This window comes from Pezoporus wallicus, unplaced genomic scaffold, assembly GCF_028554395.1.
Source record: "Pezoporus wallicus isolate ANWC-B61680 ecotype Strahan unplaced genomic scaffold, APGP_CSIRO_Pwel_v1 contig_6564, whole genome shotgun sequence".
NCBI classification, from domain to species: domain Eukaryota; kingdom Metazoa; phylum Chordata; class Aves; order Psittaciformes; family Psittacidae; genus Pezoporus; species Pezoporus wallicus.
Genome location: NW_026640748.1, coordinates 370,752 through 394,719, shown reverse-complemented (window position 1 = coordinate 394,719; position 23,968 = coordinate 370,752). Strand labels below are relative to the sequence as shown.

At 39.8% G+C, this 23,968-nt stretch overlaps 1 protein-coding gene across 4 annotated transcripts in view; it reads left to right on the top strand.

The window, feature by feature from the left end:
* Positions 1-23,968, top strand: part of ZNF804A (zinc finger protein 804A) — a 165,740-nt gene that overhangs the window by 107,955 nt on the left and 33,817 nt on the right. The gene's annotated exons all lie outside the window — the stretch shown is intronic.

Here is a 23,968-nt window from a genome sequence, read left to right as displayed (position 1 = left end):
CTTGACACTGACACATTTTGGATCCGGCAGGTCCTCCTTCTTTCATCAATGCCATTGTTAAGACAGTAGGTAGTTGGCTTGTTTCTTACCAAGGCCAAACACATCAAATGGAGTGGGACATCAGCATGACCAGATCTAAATTGCGTGCTGCACCAATTTCTAGCTGTATTGTGGTCTAATATCAAATCTCCTAGTTGCATTATAACTAAGGTGTAAGAGACACATGGTGTCAGGGGAGCAGAAGAAAAAAAACAGAGAAACGTTTTTAGCCAGATGATTATTCATCTGAGCTGATGATCATTCATCTGAGATCCCCAGACCAGGGAGAGCTGTGGAGGCATGGATGGCAAAACTGCCATTTATTGTCCAAATTTGCTCTTTTAAAATAGAGTTAATTCAGCAATTTTTATGAAAAAAATATTGGTGTTGTAGTAATAGAAACATTCAGAACTTTTATGGAAACACAAAATGCCCTTTCAGAAATATTTCAGAAAAATACCACCATTTTAACACAGCCACGTCTTTTAAAATAGACTGTTGAGAGGGTTCCATGATCCTCTGGGAGCTTACACAGAAATCTGCTGAAACAAAATCAGTTGTTACTTTTGACAGAGTATAGCCTGATGCTCTGTTTGTATGGAATCTTAAAGGTCCCAAAACAGCAGCTATTTTTCCAGTTATGTAATATCGTATCTTAATCAGCAAAAGGGACTGTGTATTGGGTCTTAAGGCTGCTTTCAGAAAGCTAAATTCACCTAAGAGTCTTAACCTGTCTTGCGAGCCTTGCAAGCATCATGTTGCAGTGGAGAATTACTGGCCAAAATGCTAGGACTGGAGGAGTCTTTTTGAAATGGAATGTTTTTCTCCAGATATTTCCTTCTTATGTAGACTAGGAAATGAGCCACAAATTGAACTTGAAAACGAGAATTATGTCTGTATTTACCTTCAAAGAACAAATATTACCTGAGACATGATTCTTTGTTAGTCGATGCCGTTTAGAAAAAACTTGCTTCCCAGCATGTTATGTAAACTCCTAAATAGAATTTCAACAGATAGAGCTGAACGGAAGATGGTAACATTATAAAAGCTTTATAATCAAACACATCCTGCTCATACAGAGGTTAGAGGGTTTGGTTTTGTTTATTATGGATTTTATCATTCTTGAGAAAATTTGTCATACGCTAAAGAAAGTGTCCGGATCTGTAGTTCATCAGCACTTTTATTCCCCTAATTCAGACTGTTCTCTTGGGAAGCTTTGCTTTGCTTTTCAAAATGCGCAAAACCTGTGCTCTGCCAAAGTATTGTAAAAGGTAGTGTGGAGAGAATAGCCCTTAGCTCTCTCCTATTACCTGGATATAAATCGGAAGGAAGGATCAGCTTCAATGGGCTGTACAAACATATGAAATGGGGGAAGAAAGATTGTTGGTTTGTGTTTCAGAAAAGAGATCGAGTTTGGGGGGGTTTAACTAGCTGGAAGGTAGCTGCTGTTTTGCAGGTGAGTTTTGTCATCTCATCGGCCTTTCATTCATGTTGCTTTCCCTTGTTGTCTTCTAAGAAATCTGTAGCATGCTTGGAGCTTTTCTAACACCTTGACAGAAAAAGTGACTGATGTTTCAAGCAAGGATAGTCCTCAGACTCTCTTCCCCTGTTTTTGGAAAAAGCATTTTGCAGCCTATAATGTAAATAGCTAAACCAGATCAAAAGGATCTGTTCAGAGCCATTGCTTCATATGTTCAGAACCATTACACCTGGGTCGGAGCAATCCCAGGCAGAACTACAGGTTGGGCAAGGAAGAGATACAGAGCAGCCCTGCAGAGAAGAACTTGGGGGTGTTGCTTGATGAGAAACTTAACGTGAGCTGTCAGTGGATGCTTACAGCCCAGAAAGCCAACTGCATCCTGGGCTGCATCAAAAGGAGAGTGACCAGCAGGTGGAAGGAGGTGATCCTGCCCCTCTACTTTGCTCTTGTGAGACCTCACTTGGAGTATTGTGTACAGTTGTAGTGTCCTCAACATAAAAAGGACATGGAACTGTTGGAGCAAGTCCAGAGGAGGCCATGAGGATGATCAGGGGACTGGAGCACCTCCTGCATGAAAACAGGCTGAAAAAGTTGGGGCTGTTCGGCCTGGAGAAGAGAAGGCTGCATGGAGACCTCATAGCAGCCTTCCAGTATCTGAAGGGGGCCTATAGGGATGCTGGGGTGGGACACTTCATTAGGCACTGTAGTGATAGGAAAAGGGGTAATGGGTTGAAACTTAAACAGGGGAAGTTTAGATTGGATATAAGGAGGAAGTTCTTTACTGTAAGGGTAGTGAGGCACTGGAATGGGTTGCCCAGGGAAGCTGTGAATGCTCCATTGTTGGCAGGGTTCAAGTCCAGGTTGGACAGAGCCTTGGGTGAGATGGTTTAGTGTGAGGTGTCCCTGCCCATGGTAGGGAGCTGGAACTAGATGATCTTAAGGTTCTTTCCAACCCTAACTATTCTATGATTCTATGATTTAGCCTTCAAGCTATCAGGAGACTTGATAAATGTTATTTTAAGTGTCCTTATATATGCGCAAGTTCAAATCCTTTTTCTGGTTACTAGTAAGGTTGGTATTTATACATTTTAAATATGGAAATGTTCTCATCTCAAAGATACCACTTATAATCAACTGTTAATATGTGTAATTCAGTATCATAGACCCGGAGTAAGCCCGATCTGAAACTGAGTCCTTAAAATGATGCTAAGCTGCATCAGTTGAAATGACATCTCTAAACTGCTTTTGCCTGATGAATGCAGGCATGGATGATTTCTTTTTTAAACATAAAATCAAAGATGTTATTTGTATGTCTGTATCTGATGTTTTCATGCTAAAGCATATAAAAATACCACATGGCAATCAGCTGATTGTGTAAGTGTAGCTTTTGCAGTACATCATTAGTCTGATTCAGGTCACGTGAGATGAAATTAAACCATCTGAATCAAGTCTCATTTTGCGTGGCATTTAACAAATGCAAGATGATAATTGCTGTCACTGAAGCATGACTGCTTTTGTAATGAATGCTTTCCGCTTGTGTTCAGAGTATGTAGCTCTCTGTGTGTAATACAGCATGCTTTAATTTAAAAATAATAAGCAAATTTGAAATTGAGTTTATTGTTCAATAAAGTTGTATTTGACAGAAGTTCTGGCTTCAAGTGATCAGTGTTTGCTTTAATTAAATGGCAATGTAGCGATACTGTACACCTCTTTTTGTGATAAAGTGTGTTTCCAAGCAGTCATGTTGATAATCTGAAAAGCATGGCTTTAGATTGATTTATCAAGTTAAGTGTTGGCCCAACACATCATGTTTTCTCCTCTGTGCTGACCAATCAAATAAGTGTTATTTGATTTTACAGTGTCTTTAATGTGGTCATCTTGTATTTAGGTGGGATTGTTTGACTTATTCGCCTTTCCATTGATCTTGCCTGCTAATGATACCGATGTCACATTTCTGTATATGTGAAGTCAATACATTCAGCAGTAGATTAAGAGCTAGTCCCTTCTCACTAGAAAAAATAAGTACAACAGTACTTTGCCTTCTCATCCTCCTGTGCAATGGTTATGTGCATATAAATATATATGTTAGTTTACAGAGAACCTGCAGGAAAATAGTGAGGTCTTTTCTGGCATTAACAAATACACACCTGTGCAGTGATCCTCTGTTCAAAAATTCATCACCGAAAGTCAACCTGTTTGAGTGTAGAAAAAAAAACAAACCATAGAAATTAAAACCCAGAGATACAGATACATACATGTACAATCATAGAATCATAGAATAATTAGGGTTGGAAAGGACCTTAAGATCATCCAGTTCCAACTCCCCTGCCATGGGCAGGGACACCTCCCACTAAACCATGCCACCCAAGGCTCTGTCCAACCTAGCCTTGAACACTGCCAGGGATGTATATATGATATATATATCATAGATATGTGTATTGCATTTGGAGGAAAAAAAAAACAAGACTTGAAAGCCTAAATTTCATCAGTGTAACTGTATTGGGTAATATAATGAGAATTTTTTTAACACATCATTTTAGTATTCCAGAGTGTCATGGTTTAAGCCCAGCCATTATCTCAGAACCATGCAGCCGCTCAATCACTCTCCCCTCTTCCTCCCCCCACTCCCAGAGGGGAAAGAATGTAACTCTCACAGGTTGAGATAAGAACAGTCCAGTAACTAAGGTATAATAAAATCTACTACTGCTACCATCAGTAAGAATAATGATAAGGGAAATAACAAGGGGAGAAAATACAACTGATCACCACCCACCAACTCATACTCAGCCAGACCTGAGCAGCCATCTGAGCCTTCTGGGTAACTTCCTCAAGTTTCTATACTGGGCATGACATGCTGTGGTATGGAATACCCCTTGGCTACTTTGGGTCAGGTGTGCTGTCTCTGCTTCCTCCCAGCTTCCTGTGACCCTCCTCACTGGTAGAGCATGAGACTGAAAAAATCCTTGATCAGAGTAAACATTGCTTAGCAACAACTAAAAACATTGATGTTGTCAGCATTGTTCTCAGGCTAAAGTCAAAAACACAGCACTGCACCAGCTACTAAGAAGGAGAAAAATGACTGCTACAGCTGAACCCAGGACACCGAGATAGAGAACAAAACCAAAACAGCAATATAAAAAATCCAGACGAAAGCTTTTCTATGTAAGAAAGTTTTTGAACTGAAGAAGGAAATGTTGTGTTCTGTTGGACAGCAAATGTTATTTAAGTCTTTCTTCAAGAACAGTCCTGACCCTGCTGCCTCAAATTGGATGATGTGTTTGGGATGAATACTTGAACTTGTGTTTCATGATTTCAGATGATACAGAGAAAAAAAGAGGATAGGAAAAAAAATATTAAGGTCAATATTTGCTTGCCATGGGCACTAGCTATGGACCTTTGGAGATGAGCCGAGTCCTGACTTTCTGCTGATAACTTCTCCCAGCATTATTTATTTGCTTTACTAGATTCCTGTTATCATGACTAGTTATGATGTCTTCTCGTAAGTGGTGGCCTAGTTGTTTGCAAGTGATTAGATATTACTTCATTCATGGTTAGGCCCTCAGGTATAGTGGATGAGCTGCTTGGGGTTGCTTACTTGGGTGTGGGATCTGTGACATCTGTTGGGATTTTTGGCTGCCCAGAATAAAGACTGAAGCAAGCAGTGTTAAAACCAGGGAGCTGTGAGACCAGGCAAATAGCCATTCAAATATACATTAACAGAATGTGCATTTTCACTTATTGTTTGAACTATTTTGCCTGCTATTTCTCATTGTGACTCTATTACTTTTCAATGCAGTTTAAAAATACTTTATTTCATAATTATTTGTGTGGCATATAGTAAAGGATATTATGAGTCAAATCAAGTAGACAGCGGGGAAAATATTTGTTAATGAAAAAAGTAAAAGCTTCATGCTAGTAAATATTTTACCAGTTTATGAGAAAAATGGTGTAGGAAAGCTTTTTAAAAGGTCAATGAATTTCTATTAAATTGTTATGTTCTCGTTGCCTTTAAAATTAAGCCTACAAGGTCAAAATTAAAAGCAGCTGAATTGCCATTTAAAGTAGAGTTGAACACCTGAGCCCAAGAAAGAGAAAGGAGTGAAAACTTTTACTTCTTCCTACAATTATTCCAGGAGCTGTCATTCACAGCAATAATTTTAGATCCACATCTTTTGGTAAGATATTTCCAAAATGAAATTAATCTATATGTAGAAATTATATATGCATATATATATATACGTGCCATCAGCACTAACCTCTTAAAAGTGTCAGATTCAGTTTGTGAAGGTTTTTGAATACTTGGTATCTCCTAATGCAAGTTAGCCAGGGAAAATATGCAGATTACCTGTGTGTCATGCCATCATGTGTGGGCTTTGTGTGCATTGTATCAGCTAGGAATCTCAGCTCCCATTCCTACGGGAAAGGCATTTGCTCAACAAGGTGGTTTGATTGTGACCTGGAGGCCAGGTGATTGGTTGGTTGGTGCTAGTATTGGGGAGCATCACTGGTCCTGGGCTTGAAGGGCTCTTTTCTATATGATGAGATGTTGGTATTTCAGGCTTGATCTTCATTTCTGCTTGCTTCAGTTGTTGAAGGCTTATGTTTCCATGAAGAGAGATGTGCTATCAAGTTGCCCAATGAGTTTTTCTTTTAATAAGGACAAGTATAAATAATTAAATAGCTTGTTTGAAAACATTTAACAGAATTATCTTAAAAAGCCAAAGCAATGGCCACCACCACAACTTTTCCACATTCATCACTTGCTCACTTGTGATTATGAGCTAGAAAACCCAATTTTAAAATGACAAGAGCACAGTCCTGAAAAAAAAAGTTTGGAAACCCTCACACATTTAGGATGCAGAAAAAATAACAGAATCATCAGACATATCTCACATTCTTAAGGAAAGACTCCAGATAAAACCAGGATACTGCTGAGCATTAATTATTGATTATGCATGTTCAGCTTTCTTTTCAAGGACAGAAATTGTCATTTCCTGATTGATAAAATCTGTTTTTCTCTGTTATTGTTGTTAAGACATCTTTTTTATAAGAGAAGATTGCTAAGAGCTGCAGGAATTGTTAATTTTTTTATATCAGAGTTAAAGGGATGTTTAATTTATTTTTCTTTTAATCTGGTTTACATTAGAATGACCTTTTCTTTGCTTCATATTAAAATCCCTTCCTTGAAAAATGAGTGTTTTCCTCCGTGTTGCATTTATTGATTATTTGTGCTGGTATTTATTCATAATTTAAAATGCAGTAGGCAAGAAAACTCTTTATAAAGCTTGATCTAAAGCCTTCTGGAATTTTTGTTTCACTCTATTTTGATATTAACCCTTATGGGCATGTGAATAGAGGAACTGTACTTTTTAAAGAGCTGTAAGAAAATCTAATGGGCCCAACTACTATTAATCTGTCTTTCAAATTTTAGGCTAACCTTCTTCAGAAGTGTTCTGGTTGATACCTGAGTGCAGTCAGTTGTCATGGTTTTGGACAGCCTCTGTATAAAAATGGAACTTCAGTCACAAGAGTATCTGCACAAACCCCATCCAAGAACTAGCTTTGTTCTGAATTTTGTTGCTAAAAGCAACAAATTTCAGGAAAGTAATTGTCCTGGTTTCAGCTGGGGTAGAGTTAATTTTCTTCCTAGTAGCTAGTGCAGTGCTGTGTTTTGGCTTTAGTTTGAGAATAGTGCTGATAACACACCAATGTTTTCATTGTTGCTCAGTAGCATTTACCTTGATCAAGGTCTTTTCAGTCTCATGCTCTGCCATGAGGAGGGGCACAAGAACACAGGAGGGAGCAGAGACAGGACACCTGACACAAACTAGCCAAAGGGGTATTCCATACTGCAGCTCATCATGCTCAGTATGTAAACTGGGGGGAGTTAGGTGGAAGGGACTGCTATCTGCTCAGGTTGGGCTGCGTATGGGTCAGCAGGTGGTGAGCTGCTGTATTGTGCATCACTTGGATTTCTTGAGTTTTATCTCTCTTCCTCTTTTGTCTCCCTTTACGTTATGATAACTATTTTTATTTATTTATATATTTATATATTTTACTTTATTTAAATTATTAAACTGTTTTTATTTCAACATGTGGGTTTTTCCTTTTTCTGCTTCTTCTCCCCATCCCACCAGGAGGGAAGTAAGCAAGCGGCTGTGGGGTGCTTCGTTGCAGCTGGGGTTAAACCACAATTGTAATTCCTTCTTTTTTTTCTTTTTTTTTTTTTTCTTAATGTTACAGAAGCCAGATTCAAGCAGTCAAATATCAGAAAGATTAGAAAGAAGTAATTTAGCTTAGAAAGAGCTATATAGATTGTGCAGGCTGACAGAAGTTGTCAGTATTGATTTTTCTGTCACTTTCCTGCCTGACCTTTTAGATTCCATCAGGCACGCTTAAGAGGATTTAGCTTGTAACAAATTAAAGATATCACAGAACAATTGCTGACTCATATATGAGAGCTGACTGAGCTCCTTTCTATTGGCACAGTCTTATTGTATGCAGGGGTGGCATCAGTACTTGATTGAATGTGGTTGTATAGATAAAATAGATTGAAAAGCTGTGTATAAAAACAAGGTTAATGATGATAAATTATGTTACCACTTCCTTTATTGTTATAGATGTAATGTGTATGCATATGTGTATATTTAAACATGCAGTTTTAAACTTTGGTTTGTGAATTTTATGACATACAAAAGGATCAAAATATACATAAAAAACTTGGATAAAACAACTGGTTAAAATTAAGCAGTTAAAATATGCATATATAGAAGCTACATCTGCATTGTTGTGTATGAAATTGGAAGAAGAAAGCGAAGTGCTTTGTCTTCATTTAACACCTCCTGGCAGCATGTCTACACAAAACTTCAACATGATCATCCTCTGCTGAGTACTCTTCCACCCTCTTTGGAAGAAACAAATTGCTTGTCTGGAAAAGTTAAAAGAATTTAACTTAACTTAATCATCAAGAGGTATTTTAACATATACTGGAATTCAGTTTGCATAAATTGATTTTTTTTTTTTCCACTGGATGCCCAAAATACATAAAATAAATATGTAATAATAATAATAAACAAGAAAACTGCAAGTAATCGTTAACACAATTTTAAGAAATAAGATGTTAGTATGTAGTTTTTTCTGTGTGATAAACCCTTGCTTTATTAATATATTTTAAGATCCCACAGGAATATTGATCCAAAAGGGCTGTCTGCGCCTTCACTGAGAGACAGTGAAGGGCTGAATGTTGGTGGGCGAGCAGGGTGAGCTGTGCTGGGACCAGCATTACCATCACTAGCTCTCACCACCTGTCTACTCTTTTTCACTAGCCGCCTTGGAATTTGTCAGAAAAGCCAAAAGCAAGAAAGACAGTCCTGATTGTCTGGTATGGTCAGGACTAAAACTACCTGAAGTTTAGACTTCAGGCTAAGGCTCTCAACTGTGCTGACATTTTTTTCTAACACTGGTTTTACCTGGGGTTTATGGGTCATTTCTTTGTAAGACTGAACCTAGTTTGATAGTTTCCCAAGTCCATTTTGGTTACTACAGGTATGCACTTTAGATAGAATATCTTAAGTCTGCTTTCCAAAGCTAGGTTTATGCTATTATGATCTGTATGTATACTTGTTAATGTACATTAAAATGGAAAGCCCATTTCATAGAATCGTAGAATAATTAGGGTTGGAAAGGACCTTAAGATCTAGTTCCAACCCCTGTGCCCATGTGTGTGTGACCACACACTAAGTCATGTCACCCAAGACTCCATCCAGCCTGGCCTTGAACACTGCCAGGGATGGAGCATTCACAACTTCCTTGGGCAACCTTTTCCAGTGCCCCACCACCCTCACAGTAAAGAACTTCTTCCTTATATCTAACCTAAACCTCCCCTTTTTAAGTTTTAACCCATTACCCCTTGTCCTATCACTATAGTCCCTAAGGAGGAGTCCCTCGCCCCCATCCTTGTAGTCCCCCTTCAGGTACTGGAAGGCTGCTATGAGATCTCCACGCAGCCTTCTCTACTCTGGGCTGAACAGCCCCAACTTTCTCAGCCTATCTTAATACAGGAGGTGCTCCAGTCCACTGATCATCCTTGTGGCCTCCTCTGGACTTGCTCCAACAGTTCCATGTCCTTTTTATTTTGGGGATGCCAGAACTGTACATAATACTTCAAGTGGGGTCTCACAAGAGCAGAGTAGAGGGGCAGGATCACCTCCTTTGACCTGCTGGTCATGCCTCTTTTGATGCAGCCCAGGATGCAGTTGGCTTTCTGGGATTCAAGCTCACACTGAAGCCAGCTCACGTTAAGTTTCTCATCAAGCAACACCCCCAAGTTCTTCTCTGCAGGGCTGCTCTGAATCTCTTCTCTGCCCAACCTGTAGCTGTGCCTGGTTTGCCCTGATTTCAGTGTAATTGACATTATTAACAGCAAAGCAAAGATCTCAAGGGTTTATGGATATTGCAGTGATGGAGGATATAATGGAAGAGGAAGATGGACCACAGCCTGGGGATATTACTCATACATCTTGTAGGTTCCATGCTTGAAACTCAAGTCCAGAGAAAATCAGGACACTGCTGTAGTTGATGGCTGAGCTCTGCTTTGTTTAAGAACAAAGTCCAAGATCCAAAGACTTCTTAAGGTTTGGGAATATATGTGCATATAAATGTGTATATATATATATGTATACTCAGATATATATATATGCTCATTGCTACTTAAGAATCAGGCTTTTTATGTAGGCCTTGCTAAGCTCTGTATCAGGAATATCAGTTTTGGTTTCATTCATAAGTATCCATATTATTTCAATATTAAACTTGATTAGTTTACTGCAGCTAAACTGGAATCCTGTTCATCTGACTCCTCTATCAGCAATACTGCAGATAGGGTTGCTTTTTATAAAAAATGATTAACAGGTTCAGAAATGCTAATTCTGTATAAGCATTCCACCCATGATTCCTGCTGGAAAGGCCTGTTGTGCATCCAACACTTTCTGTGGCGTGGGACATTTATCTGTTGTTTGTTTCTTAAGGCGTTTAGAGTTCTTTGAGCCAAAAAGGGAACACTTTTGCCTGGGCAGGGATGGCTTAGGGCCAGGAAAGAACTGGATAATCCAAGACTGTGAAGACTTCAAAAAAAATCAGCACTTATATGCAAAAAATCTGTTTCTTTTACCAAATGCCTTAAGCTCACCATTAATCCTGGCATCTCCTCAGTATACATTTCTGTCTAGTGTGCTGTGCCATTATTTTCTCCTTCCAAGCTTTTCTTATATCAGAGGATCCTGGAGCCTCAAGGTCATGCTGCTTCTCTCACTGGTGAGCTGTTCACAAACGAGCAGCAATTTCTTCATGAAGACTAAAAAAAGGTCTTTGGGCCTACAGTTTTATGGAAACCTAAAAGTGCACATTTAACAGACAGAGTACACAACATTAAGAGGTTTTGGTTTTAGTTTTGTTTGTTGCACTAATTTCTTTTGGACCTTATGCTTTTGGTATTAGCTTTGATTCCCCTTGTGATGGAGTTGATTGGTCTTGACCAGCTCTGTCCCTTGTTCCACATCTTCTGCATCCACCCTGTTGTTTGTTCTGGCATGGTAGTGATGGAGCTGAACATATCTTAACTGGATATGTGAACTGATTTGGTGTTTAATTAAGCATATTTTTTTTCCTCTGAAGAAGTATTTTTTACTCCAATCAGCTTGCATACTCCTGCAGCACATGTACTGGCACCAAGCAGGAGTAGCTAGGGATAGAGCAGAAGCCTTACCATTGAGGAGGAGGTATCTGTAAGATGCCACTTCAGCTTGTGGGGACTCAAACTGTCTTTTATATTCTGTTCAGAGTCCATGAAACAGTGAGAACTTATAGATACTGCTCTAATAGGAATGGAGAGTGGGATATGTGGAATACTTGTCATTCCAGTTTCAAACGGGACCTGAAGGGTTACTGAGGAAAAGTCAGGACAAGTGCATTAGTGCTGCTCACACCAGGCTTGTGATGTAGCATCTCCCTCCCTGAAAGCTGGACTGAAAACTGCAGTGTGAGACAAATCGGTAGAAACATTCCCTCGAATTTCAGTTAGCTCTCATTTTCTAGTCTGGTGCTGAGCTTTTGTGAGTGTATATTGAAAATGGATTTAAAACCCCATTTCTTTAGCTGACAGCATGACAACATGTCATTTTCTGCATTTTTGCTGAACTTCAGGGATTGTTTTAGAAAAATTTGCTTTGCATAAAACAGGACAGAACAGGGAGAGAAGTGGAATAGTGTGGCTAAGGATCAGTCTAAATGTATCGCCTGTGCTAACATGTGAGTTGTAAGTATGATGTTTTTTGAGGAAACTTTAATTATTTTGTGGACGCAGCTCATTTTCTCTGCATCAATTTGAACACAGTTAATGATCATGGGCAGTGCCGAGTAATTGCTTCATCTTTGTGCGTTCATCTCGCAGCGCAAGGTGTCACTCGCAGTACTGCCAGCATGCGAGCAGCATGGTGCGGTCACAGTCCCAAGCCTGTTGGCTGTTAAGAATGTCCTTGGAAGTATCATTAGAGGTAATGGCCAGTCATTTTTAGGTATTTTCCATCAGCTCATGTACAGATACTGGACATAAGACATTCAAGTTTGGCTGTCCTGCTTGCTGGCTGTTACTGACCATGCCTAGGTAGGCAAACAGCAAAGAGATTGATAAAACTACTTTCTCAAGCCTTTTCAATATTTGACACTCTCAGTCTCAGAAGCATTTGCCCAGCAGTCTATCTTGAGACATGCCTGTACCACGGTCCTTCATTTTCTGCTCATTTTCCAACACAAGAGTGAAAAGTATCGGATCAACAGAAATCTTTCCTTTTCCTCTCTGGACAAGAGGTGAAGTTATAACCGGGCTTCTATGCACTTAGGAGCCTTAAGTGGTATTTTTATTAAGCTTCCTCTGACTGTCCTTTTTATTGAAATTATTGACCATCAGTGTCTTGGTTTAAGCCCAGCTGGTAACTCAGAACCACACAGCCTCTCGCTCACTCCCTCCTTCCTTTCTTCCTCCCTCCGCTTCCGAAGGGATGGGGAGGAAAATCAAAAGAATGCAACTCCCACAGGTTGAGATAAGAACACTCCAGTAACTAAGGTATAATAAAATACCACTACTGTTACCACCAATAATAATAATGATAAGGGAAGTAACAAGGGAAGAGAATACAACCACTCACCATCCACCGACCAATAGCCAGCCTGACCTGAGCAGCGATCTATCCCTCCTGGGTAACTGCCCCCAGTTTCTATACAGGGCATGACATGCTGTGGTATGGAATACCCCTTTGGCTACTTTGGGTCAGGTGTCCCATCTCTGCTTCCTCCTGGCTTACCCTCCTCCTTGGCAGAGCATGAGACTGAAAAGTTCTTGGTCAGAGTAAATATTGCTGAACAACAACTAAAAACATCAGTGTTATCAGCATTGTTCCCAGGCTGAAAGTCAAAAAGACAGCACTGTACCAGCTACTAAGAAGGGGAAAAATGACTGCTACTGCTAAACCCAGGACAATCAATTATGTGGCTTTATGGACTAAAGTCTTCAAAACTTAAGTATTATCATTCACATAAAGTAGCTGTTCTTATGAATTGCATCTATTCAAATAACTTTTTCTATATCTGAGTGTCATAGCAATGATAAATGCTCCATCTGCCATTTGTTTCTCACACAAATAAAAAAAATAAGAAAAATATCATTGAAAGTAATTGGAAAAAAGATACTTTCCATGGGTCATCGATTACTTTATTTATCTTAAAGATGCTGTGTCTGGATTTAAGACTGCAATAAAGTCACATATCTGCCAAAGTAAATCAGGACTCCTGAGGGACTCAGCTCACGTTGGCAGCATACAAACCAATCTCCAAAATGAAAAAACAGGATCTTCAAAACCTCTGTGTGTGTTTACAAAGCACTGTTCGTATAGTCTCATTTCTGTTTGTCTAGGTAGTGTGACTGTCATTTCACTTAGGCTGATCACACTTGATTACTGCTTGTGAGGAAGAAGAAATTTTTAGAAGGATCTTTTTCAAGAAGTTTCCTCTGTGGCAAATTTAAACTTAATTCCATTTCCCATTAGGACAAACCTTTTCTCTGGGCTTCCGAGTAAAAAGGTTTATTTGCATTATTTAAAGATGCCAAAAGGAATTATGCTTTTTTAAAAAGACTTTTTCTGTGTGTGTTCAGATGGTCTTCTGACTGGTAATACTGAGGATTAGTTTTAGGAAAATAAATATTTTACTGCATTATATTGCATCATGATACAAATCTTAAGCTTGTACATGTTCACAATTTATCTACTGAAGGAGCTCAGGAGAGTAATTCCCAGTGGGTTTGGGGTTTTTTGTAGTAATGGTGGGTTCTTTTAACTAAAAGTGCATTGGTCCAGCCCTACAGAATATGTCCATTTAGTAACCAAATGTCTATGTAGACGATACTTCTTTACAGCAGGATAATCTGATACAGACCATCAGCTACATATCAGAATTGACTGTTCTTCTAGTCTGCAGCTGCAATTGTTTCCTACCTGCGTCCAGGACTTACTGGGCAGGCATACAAACCTGCCTAAGAGGATTTCAGACCTGGCCTATTTCTAATGTCTCTTCTTCAGTGGCTGGGTATTTAACTGCTTGTGGCACATAACTTCAAAGCAGATAATGTAAGGCTAGTCATGATGTGTTCCTGAAGCTATTAAAAGCTAGTAAATTTGCATTAAAAGGTTTAATGGTCTGGAAATCCATAGTAAAATGGAATCAGTAAAAGGGTCTGTAAACAAAAGTCACTGACCTAGCAGTGGGGATTCCAGGATCACTTCCTGTAGCAGGCACCACACAGTTCAGTAGCACCCTGCTTCTAATGAACCTAACTGTAAAAGCACAATGGACCTATTGAATTTAAAGTGCAGCTTGAAACTTCCTCAATAGGGCAAATACATTGCTCACATTTTTGAGATGGTGGTTTTTATTTAAGTAACAAATTTTCAGATTTGTTTGAAACAAATTGCAATTTTAACTGGTCATGGAGAAGCTGTGGCCTTGAGAGGAATGAAGTGAGACAAAACCATCTTTATTTCAAATCAAAGATTATTACGTTCCCTTTTATTTTCCTTAAAAAAGAAAAATGTTTGGAAAAAATAGAAGCAGAAATACAAAAATAGAAGAAAAAGTGTTTTGAAACTTAGAAAAAAAAATTGCTATAGATGATCACGTAAAAACCTTGCAGAAAAAAAAAATAGTACAGTCAAGCACAGCAGCCAAAGCTAGAGAAACTGAATCACCAAGAACTCTCATGCTGAAAATAGAGGTATGCACATTTTCCTGTGTAAATAAGTTGTCCCATAGATCAATACTATGTTAAAAATTAAATGTATTTATTCAGATGAGGACTGGTTTTCTGTTTCCCTGATGCCCAGCCAAGTTTACTGCTGATTTTTACTAGACCCAAAATTAACTTCACCAATGATTTAAAGCTTGAAGAGCTCTATGGCAACTTTTTAATGCAAATTAATAGCAACTGATCAGTTGGCAATCGCTTAACCTGAGGTGAAGTAAATAAACAACTTGCCCTTGTCCTGTCCTTTCCTTTCCTGCGGTCCTGACAGGTTGCATGAAAAAAGTGGTCATACCCCTTGGGTGGCAGGCTGTCGGGGATGAACACTGACGTCTGTTCCAGCATTTGGTTTTCATGCCCAAGAGGGATTTTCACTCCATCTCTGGAGCTGCAAGTTCTGCACGGTTAAAAGGCACTTCATTTAGTTTAGTGTGTTGCTGGGAGGAAAAACTTGATTTTCTCAAAGAGTCTAATTATGTTAGACATTTACATGTCAATTAAATTACATTAAGTAGCCATGAAAATTTTGGATTTCTACATGTCTGTTATAAGGAAATTAAACACCAAAAATCAACCCCGGGATGTTTTGGAATCAAAACTCTGATCTAATTGAAGTGTTTGATTGGACAACTTAATGTAGAAGAGTAAAGAAGATTACTACCAGGCTCTTTTTTCCCTTGATTATCATCAAACACTGATGAACATTCAGTGAGGAAGATATTATCTAGGGTCAAATCTTCTTTCTTCTTTCTTTGCCACTGCAAAATCACCTTCAGGTTGTACATCAAAAGTGGTAGAGATCGGGTAAGTAATTTTTTCTCTGTTATGACCAGACCTGAGCTTTTTCACAAGCAGTGATGAGAATTACTCCTTTTAATACTAATACCCAATCAAAAATTTGTTGCCAGGACTGTCATCTTGTAAGTGCATGCCCTGCCTTGAAGTATCACAGTATCACAGTATGTTAGAGATTGGAAGGGACCTCGAAAGATCATCTAGTCCAATCCCCCTGCCGGAGCAGGAACACCTAGATAATGTTACACAGGAATGCGTCCAGGCGGGTTTTGAATGTCTCCAGGGAAGGAGACTCCACAACCTCCCTGGGCAGCCTGTTCCAGTGTTCCGTCACCCTCACTGAGAAGAAGTTTCTTCTCAAGTTTAAGTGGAACCTCTTGTGTTCCAGTTTGTACCCATTACCCCTTGTCCTATCATTGTTTGCCACTGAGTAGAGCCTGGCTCCGTCCTCGTGACACTCCCCCTTTATATATTTATAGACACTTATAAGGTCACCCCTCAGTCTCCTCTTCTCCAAACTATAGAGACCCAGCTCCCTCAGTCTTTCCTCATAAGGGAGATGTTCCACTCCCTTAATCATCTTCGTTGCCCTGCGCTGGACTCTCTCCAGCAGCTCCCTGTCCTTCTTGAACTGAGGGGCCCAGAACTGGACATAATATTCCAGATGCGGTCTCACCAGGGCAGAGTAGAGGGGAAGGAGGACCTCTCTCGACCTACTAACCACCCCCTTCTAATACACCCCAGGATGCCATTGGCCTTCTTAGCCACAAGGGCACAGTGTTGGCTCATGGTCATCCTGTCGTCCACTAGGACCCCCAGGTCCCTCTCCCCTACACTGCTCTCTAACAGGTCGTTCCCCAACCTATACTGGAACCTGGGGTTGTTCCTGCCCAGATGCAGGACTCTACACTTTCCCTTGTTATATTTCATCAAGTTACTCCCTGCCCAACTCTCCAGCCTATCCAGGTCTCGCTGGATGGCAGCACAGCCTTCTGGCGTATCAGCCACTCCTCCCAGCTTAGTGTCATCAGCAAACTTGCTGATAGTACACTCAATTCCCTCATCTAAATCATTGATGAATATATTAAATAATACCGGTCCCAGTACTGACCCTTGAGGCACTCCACTAGTTACAGGCCTCCAACTAGACTCAGCCCTATAGACTACAACTCTCTGGCTTCTCTCCTTCAGCCAGTTCGCAGTCCACCTCACTACCTGATCATCCAGTCCACACTTCCTCATTTTAGCCGCGAGGATGCTGTGGGAGACTGTGTCAAATGCTTTGCTGAAGTCAAGGTAGACCACATCCACCGCTCTGCCATCATCCATCCACCGTGTTATTTCCTCATAAAAGGCTAAGAGATTGGTCAAACATGATTTCCCCCTGGTGAAGCCATGTTGACTGCCCCTCATAACCTTCTTATCCTTGATATGCCTTAAGATGGTACCAAGGATAAGGTGTTCCATCACTTTCCCAGGGATGGAGGTGAGGCTGACCGGTCTATAGTTACCCGGGTCCTCCTTGCCCTTTTTGAAGACTGGAGTGACATTTGCTTTCCTCCAGTCCTCAGGCACCTCTCCCGTTTCCCAAGACTTGGTAAAGATGATGGAGAGTGGTCTAGCAATGACTTCCGCCAGTTCCCTCAGCACCCGTGGGTGCATCCCATCTGGACCCATGGATTTATGGATGTCCAGATTGCTCAACTGGTCTCTAACCCATTCCTCATCGACTAAGGCAAACCGCTCCGTCGACCTGACTTCATCTAAGGTCTCAGGGGTACAGGGCTCTTCAGGACTGCCTGCAGCAGAGTAGACAGAGACAAAGAAGGCATCCAGTAACTCTGCCATCTCTGTATCTTCTGTCACCAGGGCACCCATCCCGTTCATCAGTGGGCCTACATTGCCTCTGGTGTTAGTTTTGTCTGCCATGTATTTGAAAAAGCTCTTTTTGCTGTCCTTGACCCTTCTTGCCAGGTTTAATTCTAAGGATGCCTTAGTCCTCCTAGCTGCCTTCCTACATCCTCTAGCAGCAGCCCTGTATTCCTCCCAAGTGGCCAGCCCCTCCTTCCATGACCTGTAAACTCTCCTCTTCCACTTGAGCATACCCAGCAGTTCCCTATTTAGCCACGCAGGTCTCTTGGCCCTCTTCCTTGACTTCCTACGTGTCGGGATGCTCCGATCTTGAGCACGGAAAAAGCAATCCTTGAATGCCAACCAACTATCTTGGGCCCCTTTACCTTCAAGCAGCCTTGCCCATGGGATCTCCCCTAGCAAATGCTTGAAAAGTCCAAAGTTTGCCCTGCTAAAATCCAGGGTTGCAATTCTACTTGGTATTCTACTAGTCCTGCCACACAAGATCCTGAACTCCACTATCTCGTGGTCGCTGCAACCAAGGCAGCCCTCAACCCTTACTGCTTCAACCAGATCCTCCTTGTTAGTGAGGATGAGATCCAGCAGCGCTCCTCTCCTGGTCGGCTCATCCACCATTTGCAGGAGGAAGTTATCATCCATACACTGGAGGAACCTCCTGGACCGTGGCTGGGTTGCCAAGTGGTCCTTCCAGCAAACATCAGGGAAGTTAAAATCCCCCACGACGACCACGGCCTGTGACTGTGAGGCCGCTCTCAGGTGCCTGTAGAAGGCCTCGTCAACTTCCTCACCCTGATCCGGTGGTCTGTAACAGACACCTACAACAGTATCCCCCCTGCCAGCCTGCCCCTTAATTCTCACCCACAGACTCTCAACTCGCTCGTCATCTGTCCCTGGACAGAACTCGGTGCACTGTAGTTCCTCCCGCACATAAAGAGCAACCCCACCACCCCGCCTGGCTGGCCTGTCTTTTCTGAAAAGGACATAGCCCTCCATGACTATATTCCAGTCATGTGAGCTGTCCCACCACGTCTCTGTAATTGCCACCAGATCATAATCTCCTGACTTAACACAGGTTTCCAACTCCTCCTGCTTATTCCCCATGCTGCGCGCATTGGTGTACAGGCATTTCAGGGAGCGAGCTGAGCACACCGATTTCACCCTAGGATTGTAGGAGGCCTCCCAGTCTTCATTAATTCTGGAGCGCTGCCCCACTGGGGCAAGCCCAGCTACAAGCCCATCCCCCTTCGAATCTAGTTTAAAGCTCTCCAAATGAGCCCTAAAGTAGGTTTTAAAGCACTAGAATAAACAGAGTTCTGCAGACCTATGCACATGTTAGTTTTAATGGCAGAAACCCCCAATCAAGTTAAAAGTAATTATACAGCATAAGTACTTTAAGTAACTTACTGAGAAAGACAAATCTGATAACAAATTGCTGTCTCATCATAAGCTTCCTTTCAAGTTAATTCAGTCTTAACATCGCAGGACACAGTTCTGCATTGCTTTGCTCTCCACTGAGTTCAGCTTTCTTCCTCCTCACTCCTGTCTCACTCCATTTAGTGCAGAGGGGTGCAAAATTCAGCTGTTTGCATCAGGAGATGTATTGTTAACAAATTTGGTGTTGAAAAAAAATGGGGATGGCATTAGGAAGCAGACAGCACTAATTGGAATAAATTTTACTATTTCTTTCTAATTTCACTGTGTTATTTATCCTAATATTATGGTGTTTATCTGAATGTGAAATACTGTCTGTGTGTTTATCAGGAAGCTGAGAAACCATTTTTATAATAATTTGCATGTCTTCGATAGCGTTTTCAAGTACGCACATAGCAGAATACTGATGAGCTGTCTTGTATGTAATAAGTGGTTTTGATTGGAACTAGTTGTCTGTGGGTAATCTTAAAGAGAAAAGAAAGGAAGGTGGGTGTTTTTCAGCCTCTAATGTTCAATTAATGTAGGGTTCTTCAGGGTACCACTACTTCCTTGGCCTATTCTCACCCAGTGCAGTGAAATGCTAGGATCCTTGCTGAGGATAAAGCTCCTTTCCCGGGAAGGAGAATGTCAGAAGGGATGAAGAAATTAAGGGTATAGTATCTGATGTTTATGGCCTTGTACATTTTAGGCTGCTGCCACATCTCACAGCTAATGCAAAAGTTTCAAATATAGTAATCAAAAAGGTATGACAGTATTCTTGGTATTTATTTTCCCAGCCAGTCTCCTTGATATTAGACTGAAACTCACTATCCACTCCCTAGAAATGAATTTGTTAAGATCGATGAGTAATTTGATCAGTGTATCTAATTGCCTTTTGCTTTGTTCTCACTGCCCTGATAAGGACAAGAACCTTATAAATAATTAGATTTGGTACTAGACTGCATTAGTATTATTAATGTGTTCTATTTTTCATTTATTCCTTCAAGTGCACCAGTGGATATTGCATAGACCACTTACATGAGAAAAAAAGTGATATATGAAGATGATAAAAAAAGTTATATATGCCAGGTAATACCAAGATGGGTAATAGCGGAGATGTTTGTAAATTGCACATTTTGTTCAGTGAAATCTGCTTCTTTGGACTGTTTTTATAATAACTGTAAATATACCAGAAATTAAGGAACCTATTGTAAATTATGTCCACAGGTATCACAGTTAATTGACTGTAGAGAAGGGTGCTCTTAAGTGATGGCTAATTCTTTCCCGGCTTGTTTGGTTTGGGGTTTATAATGTTTTTTTTCTTTCTTTTTTGGTAACAGCATATTTTTAGACAAATCCTTTTCTGTAAGTACAGTCAGTATGAAGTTTTTGACAATGTTCAGAATATATTTTTGAGGGGGGTCAGGTGGGGTTTTGGTGGGTGGTTTTTTTTTTGTTTGGGTTTTTGGGGGGTTTTTGGAACAGAAAAAAAAATGCTTTAAATGCTTTTTGTGAAACAAGGTTTCACTGGAACATCTGTCAGGTCTAAAGGGATCTAATCCGGAGGATCAGACCACAACAGTCTAATCCTCTCTGGGATAAATTATCTGGAAGAAGTGATTTATTTCTGTAACACATTTTACTTTGCAATGACTGCAGGCCTGACCCTTTTAAGTCTACAGTAAATGCAAAATAGCTTACTTCTCACATTTTTTGTCAAGTAAGAATATTCACACTGGCAATCAACATGGAGTAGATAATGTATTCTAATCTCATATTCCTACTTGTTTTTTTCTAGCTGGCCTTTCTGCAGACAGTAGAAGTATGAGCATAAAGTGCACTCCATGAAAATATCCACTAGATTGAGGCATACAGACAACCCTCTCCAGTCATCTGTGCCAAGGGTTTAATGTTTCTGTTTCCTTCTTTCTTTTTCTCTCATATACTGGGAGGAGAAAGTCCAGTCTAGTCAGTGACAGGTACCCCCTCTGCAGGTGAAGCCCTCTCTTGTTCCAGTTTATCAGATGTTTGCGCTGGCATTTTCCCAGGCTTAAAGCTTTGGAGGATGGAGAAGATGGATTTAGAGAAATAAAGCCAACTGATAGATGTGATCACTTATTAGAGATCTTTCATATAAATTATGGAGATTAGCTGTGGACTTTCAGATAATAAGCCTTTCAGGAAAAAGTAATGAAACTAAGTGACACTCAGTTCCGAGTTTCATTACCAAGCTGAATGGTAATTCAAAGTTCTTTTAAAACTTCCAGGATGGTTTGCAAATCTTTATGAAATTGAGACTAAGCTTGATCATACTTAACCAGTTTAAGTGATTTTTTTCACTCGTACTTTACTCCAGGAATATTCTTCTCCAGTAAGTTTCTGCAGTTTCATCTGCAGTCCATTGCCCAGTACTATCAAGGTCCAGGGACTGTAATTTTTTACTGTCAGTTTTTGCACAGTTATCCCTCATCAAAATTGATAAATCCTCCTTTTCCAAGGTGGTCCTCCCTGCAAAATTGATAGAAATAGCCTAGCAGGCAGGAAAGCAGCAGCCTGTGTTCTCCCATTTCCATTCACTGTTCATCCTTGAAATCAGTTTTTCCTCCTCTTCTGATGGCAACCAGCAACAGGACTTTATCTTCAATCCCAGGTCAGCCCAGAAGATGGCTGCAGGGAATCTCTTGAAGACCCTCCTTTAAGGGTATTATTAAAGTTTTTTTTTTAATGCATACATGTGCTATGCAGTAAGCTGAAGTTTTAGAACAGAGTAACAAAGACGGTGGGAGAAGTGATTCAGTATCTTTTCCCACAAGATAAAAATTAGAATTGTTCCAGCTCATCTGGTGGTCTTAGGGGCTAACATGAAGAAACTGTTTGGTTTTGCATGATTGGTTGAAGTGCAGTACAATGCAAAATTTTGTGAAAAATACACACTTCTGCTACTATTTCTTTAGAAATTTTTGCTGTGGATACATTCTTGACAAGATCAATACTACACTGCCACAATGAAATGCTATTAAATGCTACACTGCCACAAGTAAATGCTATTGCTATTGCCCTTGCTTAGATCCCAAAGCCAAAACCTTATCCATAAGGTTTGTTAGTGGCCTTTGTGCCACTAAGGAAATATAAAGTTTCTGAAGTCAGGTGAAGTTTAGTAGTTGGAAAAAAACATCTCCTGCCATCAAAATATTATGCAGCAGCAAAAGATACATGTGATAAAGGAGTTCTATAAAAATGTTGATTTTGCTTTATTGTGATTTTAAACAATTCCTATGTTAAGACTTAGTACAAAAAGGAATAAGGTACAAAATAGAGAATATTAACATATTATTGCATGGCACCATAGAATATTGTGTTATCATGTCTTCTTTGGGAGGCTGTGAAAAGAACAAGCAGAGGTGATCAGTGGCCTTGATATAAGGAATGCCTGAATGAACCAGAACTATATCATTCAGACAGAGATACCAAAGAGACAGTGTGATAGGGGGTGTATGTAATTATGAATGAGTCAGTTAAAGGGAATAAAAAGTGGGTGTTAATGACCTTTTCCAGTATGCAGCAACTGAAACTAGCAGAACGCAGCTGCAAAGCAAGTCAAGTCACTTCTCTTAGGTCTACAGAATAAAATCTTATGCAGGTTTGAAAGGTTCATCTGGTCCAATACAACCATTCATTTGTTCCTAAGCTCAAATACTTTTGGTTCTTGTTATTTAAAAGTCCTGGTTTTCCCCTTGCCCATGCATGATCAAGCTACATTATTTATTATATTTCATCCTCCTTATTTGTGTCTAATTTAGATTATGTGATGACTTGCCTCTGAAACTGTGATGTAATAATGTAATGTAAAATGAGCCTACTCCTAAAAGCCCTATAGCTGAAGGATTTTAGTGGTAGAAATCCCAAGATAATGATAAGATTTTATTACTTTGCAGTAAAGTTGTTCTTGGGGTTTCACTGTCTCTGCTCCATTAGAATGCATTGGCATGTCAAATATGTTTGTGTTCAGGTTAGGTTCTGCTATATAATAAGTATATTGCTTCCAAAATGGTGCTTTATGTCAAGAGGAACACCAGTGAAGTTAAGTAACTTTATTTAAGGCATTATGCTACATTAGTAAGTCTTGCAAAGTTTTGCTTGAGGATTAACCAGCAGCATGGTGTGAGATGTTTTATATAAAGAAAAAATAATATTCACTGTTCTTGTCTTAGAATACATCACATTTGCTCTTGTCCTTCACAGAGGTCATATATAATATTTCAGAGTTCTGGTAATCAACCAAAATCCAGATTTTTGTGTGTTTTAAAAAAATCCATGTGGCATCGCTTTGTAGACTATAAAAATTACTTTAAAAGTGTTTAAAGGGTGTGTATCTCCTTAGGGTCTCTCTGTGCTATTTTAAATGAATGCTTTGTGGATATAATTCTAATTGATATATTGATATATTGATATATTGAATTGATATAATTCTAATTGATGAATATAATTCTAATTGATACCTCTTTTTCTTTTAACAGACATCATTGTTCTGCAAACATTCTAAGCTGATAAACTTGAATTTTCCATGTTAAACTCCCTAGAATATATTGGAAGTGTACTAGTCCTAAGCTCTGAAAACTTCTAGCAAATAGGGACTTTTTTTCCCAAAATTATCTCAGTTTTGAGTGTTCTGATTATGAGTTCATATTTTATCTTAATCTAACTGAACAAGGAAGAAGACAGAAACAAGGAGAATTTGGGGTCAGTTCCAAAGTGCTTGCAGCAATGAAATTTTGTGAAACAAGTCAAAGGGGTGTTATCTTCTTAAACAGTATTTCCTGCATTTAGGGTTTGAGGGTGTGATTCTGTCCCAGACAGACTCATCAAAAGCAGGGGTTGTTGCACTAAAGTTATACATGTTCAGTGTTTAACTGATATTAAACTAATTTGAGATGACAGACCATTTCCACAGTCTTTCAGAACAGGCCATGTTATCATCAGTGTATTTAGGTAATTAATATATATTACTTTTATGTAATTAGCTCAAA